General features: G+C 34.4%; 1 long non-coding RNA gene across 1 annotated transcript; it reads left to right on the top strand.

Moving 5' to 3' along the window:
• The first annotated feature begins 339 nt into the window (after positions 1 to 339).
• LOC115064552 lies at positions 340 to 8111 on the top strand. Its single transcript, XR_003844383.1, has 4 exons — positions 340 to 432; positions 713 to 753; positions 5890 to 6139; positions 8071 to 8111. It is a non-coding gene; the product is annotated as an uncharacterized LOC115064552 (long non-coding RNA).
• Positions 8112 to 8463: the final 352 nt, after the last annotated feature.

Raw genomic sequence — 8463 nt, 5'->3', positions numbered from 1 at the left:
CAGCAGCGGCAGCAGGGGCAGCAGGGGCAGCAGGGGCAGCAGGGGCAGCAGGGGCAGCAGGGGCAGCAGGGGCAGCAGGGGCAGCAGCGGCAGCAGCGGCAGCAGCGGCAGCAGCGGCAGCAGGAGCAGCAGCAGCAGTGCCAGCAGCAGCAATGCCAGCAGCAGCAGTGTCAGCAGCAGCCGTGCGAGCAGCAGCAGTGCCAGCAGCAGCAGCAGCAGCAGTGCCAGCAGGAGCAGCAGCAGCAGCAGCAGCAGGAGCAGCAGCAGCAGCAGCCACGAAGGAGGAGAAATAACAGGAGGAGCAGGAGAAGCAGGAAGAGCAAGAAGAGCAGGAGGAACAGGAAGACCAGAAACACCAGGAGGAGGAGAAGAAGAAATAATGAGTGATTGTGTCTACATTTACTGGAAGAGTTTGATGTGGTAGAAATGTTGGTAAATATAATACTCAAAAATGAAATTCTAATAAAATAATAGAAAGCCTTCAAGTCGTACAAACACCATATAAAGTATATATAGTAAATTAAATTGCTAATGTACCTTCTTAGATCAATTGCTCTTTATGAAAATTATTTCAAAAATTTGATTCTCCACTTGGAAGTACGGCTGTTAGAGTGATACAGTCTATGTTAAGACTGTGTAGATTTGTGCATTCATAAGGCTTATCATGTTGATCTGTTTTTTTATTTTTATTTTCTATTTTATTTTTGCATAGCTTCTTTGGAGAAATTTGTACTCAAAGAATTACTCATGTAGGTAAGACACTTTTTTTTTTTTTTACATTTACAGTAGGTTTGCATGACATATACCTAGCATGGTATTTGTATGCTTTTAAAATCTGTTATTTATTTTATTGATTCAGATGTCTACACTTAGTAACAGTGAGCTCAAAATTTTCTATTTGTGTTAAAATTAGTAGTTTATTTTGACTATCATAATTGTAGTAGTTATTGGATTGAGTGCATGTACACTGTGGAAGTAAAATGCATAAGAGAGAGAGAGAGAGAGAGAGAGAGAGAGAGAGAGAGAGAGAGAGAATGAATAAAACCGAAGCAGCATAGAAAAACTGTGGGAAAACCGAGGTTCTAAGTGTAGCACATCTCCTGTGGGATGTATGAAAGCTAACCACTCCTGTGTTCAGGATTTCTTCCCTATCCCTACCTTTCTTATGTAAACATTGTCAAAAAATTGAGTTTTTTTTATTTGGCCCATACTAACCTTTTTAGAGTATAATACATACTTCAAATTTATTTAATTATGCTAATTGGAATATATTTTTCAATCACTACTTCTGTGGCTACATATATTACCAGTTATTCTTTTACTTAAGGCAAGAAAATGTAGCTTACAAGATATTTTGGAATTCAAATTTTTTTCTAAGTTTAGCGTCATTTTATGGGAACCATGTTGAATTAATTTGAGCAGGAAAACAAATTTACATTTTGTATTCACTTCAATACATATAATATAGTGTATACATTGTATACATATATATGTGTGAGTGTATTTACATATATATATAATCTTTGTAATCAGAGACTTATGTAGTTGTGACATATGTTTACATTTCATAAAACTAAGGTACTAATTTATTCATATATATATGTATATATATGAAGAATTATATATGAATTTATTTATACATACTATATCTATACAGAGTTTATCAACGTCTAAGATCTAATATTATTAACGTAATTTTCTTAGTAGCTTTTATTTTTAAATTATAAAAGATCACAAAACATTGGAGTTTATTTATTCTATAGTATGCATGCATTTGAGCATAAAGACTAGAGTTGGGTACTTTGAACCTTCACGTGTATAACTCAACAAAAATTGACATGACATTGTTTATTTGTAATCCCAGCTTGGGCTAGCTAATTAATTAAGATTACTTGTCTCAGAATATAGTGATCTAAGATTAATGATAGAATGTCTCAAAATATATGGAGGAAGTTGAATGGAAAGATATGGAATCTTGACCTCTTTCTACTACATTCCCGTGTTCACACCTCACATCTATAAAAAAAGGAACAAGTACATGCATGTATATTTCCACATACATGATATGGAATTAGATTCTTTTTGAAAAGTACTATTATGTTGCCTAGGACATAGCAGAGAGATCCACACAATTTTAATCCTGTTTTTGCTAGGATTTAAAAGACACAGACCACTAACCTTGGCTTAATTGCAGGTTTTTGAGGAGTAAATTTTATTCTATTGGAGTATATATTTAAATATATAAGGATAGAGAATATCACAGTTATAATTATTTCAAATAAAGAATGTGTATATCAAGATCTTAATTCAATAGTGATTTCAGGTTCTTCTTTCAAAATTGACTATCATGTATTTTCTTATGAATTTTAAATTGTTTGGCCATAGATCCAAGTGTAAATTACCTGTTCTTTGGATAAGTATAGTCTAAATAGATTTTTGAATTTGTAGTTTAGTCACAATACTAAAATTCTAATCAATTAATCAGATATTTAAAGTCATTTTAATGGTTTTAAAAATGTGGTTTGGTCATTATTAAATTATTTGAAATTGTTCTGTTAACAATTTCTTCTGCATCCAGAGATGTCATAATGAAAGCCTTTAAAAGACTCAAGTAAAATGCTATTTCAACTTAGTGCTGTCAGTACTGAAAACTTGTTTTTATACAACTGGATTATAAGCTAATTTCTGGTATATGAATGAGGTTAGGCCATGAAATTAAACTGATTTCCTAGTTTAAAGTAGAGGGATTTATATGGGTGATCAATACAAGAGCCAGATCATCAAAACATCACATACACTTCTAACTCCATGTAAAACCATACAATTTTAACTGTAGACACAGATATCAGAAAAAAGAATTGGAAAAATCTAATGTTGTTAGCATAACAAAATTTTGCATAGAATAAAATAAAATTAAATGAGAAAGATTTGAATGTGATATTTTGTTAATAGTTCAGCTATTGTTTCCTATATGTAATGAAATGACTAAGGTTTTGTTAGCAATTTTATTATATTTATTCATAAAGTATATGAAAAGACTTTATTTACTAGTTTATTTTCATATGGATTAAGGCATCCTACTGTTCTTTCAGGTGTCATATGGTATCTTTCTTGGAAGAACTGTACATTATTCTTTTTTAAATTTTTATTTGATTATTCACTTTACAAACTCATAATGACCCCATTCCTCTTCTTTCCTATTCCCACACTTACAAATTCCTTCCTACTACCACCCACATATTTGTTTAAGAAAAGCAGAGTTGTCTTTGTCTACCACCCCACCCTGAGCCGTCTAGTACCGTAGGTCTAGGAATCTTCTCCCAATGATACACAACCAAATTGTTCACATAGGGGGCAGAAATCCAATGATAGGGAAGAAAGAACAACACAGCCCCCACTCCATTTCATAGGGAATCCACATGAAGACTAAGCACACATTATCAACAAATGCATAAGGAGTCTAAGTCCAGGCCCTGCATGGTCTCTGATTAGTAGCCCAGGCTCTGAGTCCACAGGTTCCCATTTTTGTGAACTCTATGGGTCTACTCGTGGTGTCCTTTACAACTTTGTATTGCTCATTTCTATCTCCCACTCTTCAACAAACTCCCTGGATGCTGTACCCATTGTATTGTGGGTTTATATGTCAGTCTCTATCAGCAGGTAGTTGAAGCCTCTAATAAAACGATTATGTTAATTTCCTCTCTGCTAGCATAGCACAGTATAAGTAGCAATGTCAGGCTGTCCCTTTCACATGACATTGGTCTCAAGTTAGGAAAGTCATCAGATGGCTCTTCCCTCATTCTCTGCTCCATCTTCATACTGGGACATTTGTAGACATGACAAATACTGTGCTGAATGTTTTTTTAGGTGAATTGTTGCAACTCTCTTCTCTAGAAGCCTTGGTTTGCTATGGAGGTGGTCAATTCAGTATCTTTATGCCCATCTGATAGGATTCTCATCTAAAGTCACCCTCCTATAATACCTGTATCCTCTCTCCTAACCTATGTTTCCAGCTAATCACCAGATTCCCTACTACCTATTTCTATTCTTATTCCCAGTCCTCTATTACCTCCCCTCACCACAAACATGATCACCACCCTTTGTCACCTCCTAATCTATGCTGTTCTGTCTCTCTATCCACCTCAGATGACTATCTAGTTATGAGTGAGATTTGTGCATCCTGGCTTTGGAATTTCATATTGTCCAGTTTTGTGGTTATGTGGATTGTACCACATTTCTCCCGCATTTTATGGCTAAGGACTACTCATAAATTTGTACATATAATTCAGCTCTTGGTTATTCCACTCATACTGTTATTCTCAGTTTCTATCCATGTCCCTGCAAAATTCATGATGTCTTTTTTTTAAATAGATGAATAGTATTCCAATGTATATATGTACCATATTTTCTTTATCCATTTTTCTATTAAGAGACAACTATGTTATTTCCAGTTTCTTTCTATTATGAAAAAAGGTTGTATGATTATAGGTGACAAGTGTTCCTGTAGTATAATGTGGCATCTTTTGTGTATATGCCCAGAAGTGATATAGCTAGGTCTTCAGTAGACCTAGTCCCATTTTCCTGAGGGACTTTAAAATTGATTTCCAAAGTTGTTGGAAAAGTTCGCACTCTCACTAACTTTACCAGTATGTGCTATCACATGAATTTTGATCTTGGGCATTTTGACAGTTATAAGATTGAATTTTACTGTCCTTTTGATTTGAATTTCCCTGGTGTGAAAGGATGACTAAGGATATTGAACATTTCTTTAAACTACACCATTCTTTACAAATATTCTCAGCACTTACTTTAAGTTTTATTATGGAATATTTGTCTATATATAATTTTATTTGTAGTTTAAAGTATGCATATTTTACATTTACCTCAGTGTTGGTTAAATGCATATTATATATGTCTGATACAGAGTCTCACTGTGCTGTCATCTGAGACTTCAAGTTCATTATTGAACCCATGCTTCCTCTCAGCTTCATGAGAAGATCACTACAGATGCAGATCACCACTTTTAGCTAGTGGTATTGTAAAATCTCTTCATTACTGGATTTTAATTTTGTTTGCTTGTGTAAAATTGAATCAAAATTTTATATTTTCTCACATACTACAGGTTTGTTACATTACATTTAGAACTAATCATATTTTTATTACTAGCCATGTTTTTAAAAGATATTTTAACAGTGAAATATATTTTTTAATATTTAATTTTTCATTATTTAAGTCAATATTTTAAATCAATTATTCAATTATATTATAACACTCCTCCTAGTTCTTCAGAGCCTCTCCCATTTTTCACACTAAGCTCTTTGGCAAAAAGATACAAAAATCCAAATGAAAACAATCCCTACAAAGTCAGAAAAGGAAACCACATTCCAAATAAACACTCAAAACACCAAACAATACGAAACATAACATAAAGGGAAAGAATCACCAAACTATAACAATATAAAATTACACTTAAAAATTGAGAAAACTCTGGAGTCCAATTATTTGTTGATGAATTTCCATTGAACCTGAGGCCTGTGCTACTTGATGGACCTTTTTTAAAACTCTTTATGGAAATCTAAATTTGATATCACTGAGTGGTTATATGCTAGAGTTCTGTTGTTAACCTTTACTCTAGTGTCAGCATTTTCACACACACACACACACACACATACACACACACACACACACACACACACACACACACACACATATATATATAAATTTCCATCGATTCATTCATTTTTAAAGATATAAGGATATTAAATATAATAAAATAAAACAAAAGTTACCTATAGTATGAAGAGACTAATTAATATTGCCTTGGAGGTACTCCCTGTCTCAGTGTAACTGTATTTTAATGTTAATTATGTCCACAAAACTTGTTTCCAGGAAGGGATATGCAAGTAGCTTCTGGGATCATGCCTCCAGTTAATTCTGATTGGAAATAAAGATTGCAGGAGTTAAGAGTTGGGGAGGAGAGAACATTTGGAACCATGAGGAAGAGGAAGGAGAGAGAGATGCAGTGCCTGAGGAGTGTGCAGGGAAAAAAGCAGAGCCATCATATAAAGGAGCCTGGAGAACATGGCCCAGAGGGCTGATCAGTTAAATCAAGAACAACAGAAACTGAAGAAAGAAATTAGTAAGTAGTAACCCAGAGTTATATGTGAGTGTGAGTGTGTGTGTGTGTGGGGGGGTAGATTCTAACAACAAAGAACTTAGGCAGTTGCTCAGCTATTGTGCTGCTAAGGCTGCCTGTTTTTCATTCAGGAACATACATCATTGGATCAGGTAGTCACCAATGAGAGATTAAGTTAAAAATAAATACTATAATTATGATAATGACATTGGGGTAAGGTAAACCAACAGAAAGACCTGAACCCAAGGCAAAACTCAGTAATCAGAGATCCACTTAATTGTACACTCAAATATCCCATAAAATCCTTTATGTGGAAGCTATAGTATTTGTGGGAAGAATCTAGTACATTCTGAAAAACCCTGGAATGTTGAAGTAAATTTCTCCACCCAAATATGCCCCAGCAATGAAAGCACAACACAGTATGATTACATGTTATGCGCCAAGATTCGGCAGATCTACACTACCATCTTCCACATGTATGAGACCCCTTAAAACTTGCAGTTTCACCAGGCCATGTGCTTCTGCTCAGCTTTTCTTCTTCTTCTTCCACCACCTCTGAATCCTCTCCCTCTTCCATTTTCTTCTCCTCTCTCCCTCAGCTTCTGTTCCACCTTCCCTTTGATGTGCCCAATCATCAGCTCTCATTTACATAACAAATTAAAGTAGGAAGCAGGTTTACAGGAAGTCACCTGAGTCCTGATTTCAGCTACTCAGCCACTCACAGGAGAATGGAATTAACACCAAATATAATTAGCCCCAGGGCTATCCACAACACTGGAATGTAGCAGTTTAAGGACTATGTGAGCACTGACTTGACATGTTCATTTTAATAAAATTTTTAAGCACCTTCATCAACATGGAAACTTGTTGTCAGCTTGGGAAGAGGACCCAATACTTTTAAAAACAATTTGGGTTGTTTGGAAATTTCTGTTCTATTTATAACAGCCATTTTTGCCCATAACTCAGTTAAATATAAACCAATTCCAGTAGTGGGAGGTTTATAGGGTGACAAATGATGGCCAATTGAGACAAAGTATTTGATGATTTCTTTTAGATACACACAGTCACACATACAGACAAACACAAACACACCAAACACAAACACACACATACAAACACACACTCACACAAGAAACACACACACATATATAATTATATATAATTATATATAACATTTTAATTGTATTATGTTTTCTTACTACCTCACCAGCATTCCCCAAGTGCCAGGTTTCTTTTTTCTTTCCCACTTGACTTGTTTCCAAAATCTAGTCTCCTCACCATTGCTGTTTCTCCGTTTTGTTTTTGACATGCAACTCTCTTTTGCCATTCCCCACTTGATTCTTCCCCTATTCCCATAGGAGTTACTTTTTTCTAGTCTCTAACCTCTGTCACAGTATGCTTTATGAAACTTGTATATTATGTGATATATAAAAAGAAAAACAAAAGTCTATAATTTACTTTACCTAATAACTGCCATGAACACATCTTCTGGGACAATGTTCAATGGAAGTGCCAACAATGTGTAACAGATGATTTTAAAAGGACAGATATAAAGAGGTATTTATTATCTGTATATGTTAGTATTCTACTTATGTGTATGTAATTTCATTTTTGTAAATATTATTTGAATTATTTTTCAAATATTGAAAGTGGCTAGGTATTTTCAAAGACTTTAACTTACTTCTACTGAACATTGAAATGATCATGTAGTACTTTGTCATTACTTGTATTAATGCAGTATTTTAAATGAGCTCTTTATATATGTTAAGCTATTCCTACATATTTACATTTACAATATAATAGTATAAAATGTTTATATGTGTTTGATGGTTTGGATTGTATTTGTTAGTATATAACTTCGTTTTTATTATTGCTTGATGTTTCCACACAATGTGCTTTAACTAATGTCTTTCCATTTTTCCACCTACTCCCAGATGTTCCTCTCTCCCTGCCAATAAAATTTCATCCACCTTTGGTTGTGTACAAGGTAATTATCTCTGTGTCTGTCTCACCATCCGAACAATAAAAACAAAACAACAAAAAAATGCCAAATTATAGCATGGCAAAAAAGTTCAAAAATAAAATGTACCAAATACCCACAAAAGAACAATGAAAGAAAATGGATCTATTATCAGTGTTCCAGTCTTTGGGGCTTGCCCTGGAATGTGTTTGATATAACCAGTAGCACTCCATTGGAAAGAATTGACTTTAGCCCTTCTGCACAGCAGGTATCAATTACAAATAGTGTTTTGGTTAAGGATGGTACTTTGTGTCTAATTTCACATCTTAGTACTAGTATTTCTGTTTGTTTTGAACCTCTGTTGGTC

The sequence above is a fragment of the Mus pahari genome, chromosome 1, assembly GCF_900095145.1.
Source record: "Mus pahari chromosome 1, PAHARI_EIJ_v1.1, whole genome shotgun sequence".
In the NCBI taxonomy this organism is placed as follows: domain Eukaryota; kingdom Metazoa; phylum Chordata; class Mammalia; order Rodentia; family Muridae; genus Mus; species Mus pahari.
Note: the sequence above shows the minus strand (reverse complement) of the source record. Positions and strands in the feature narration are given on the sequence as shown.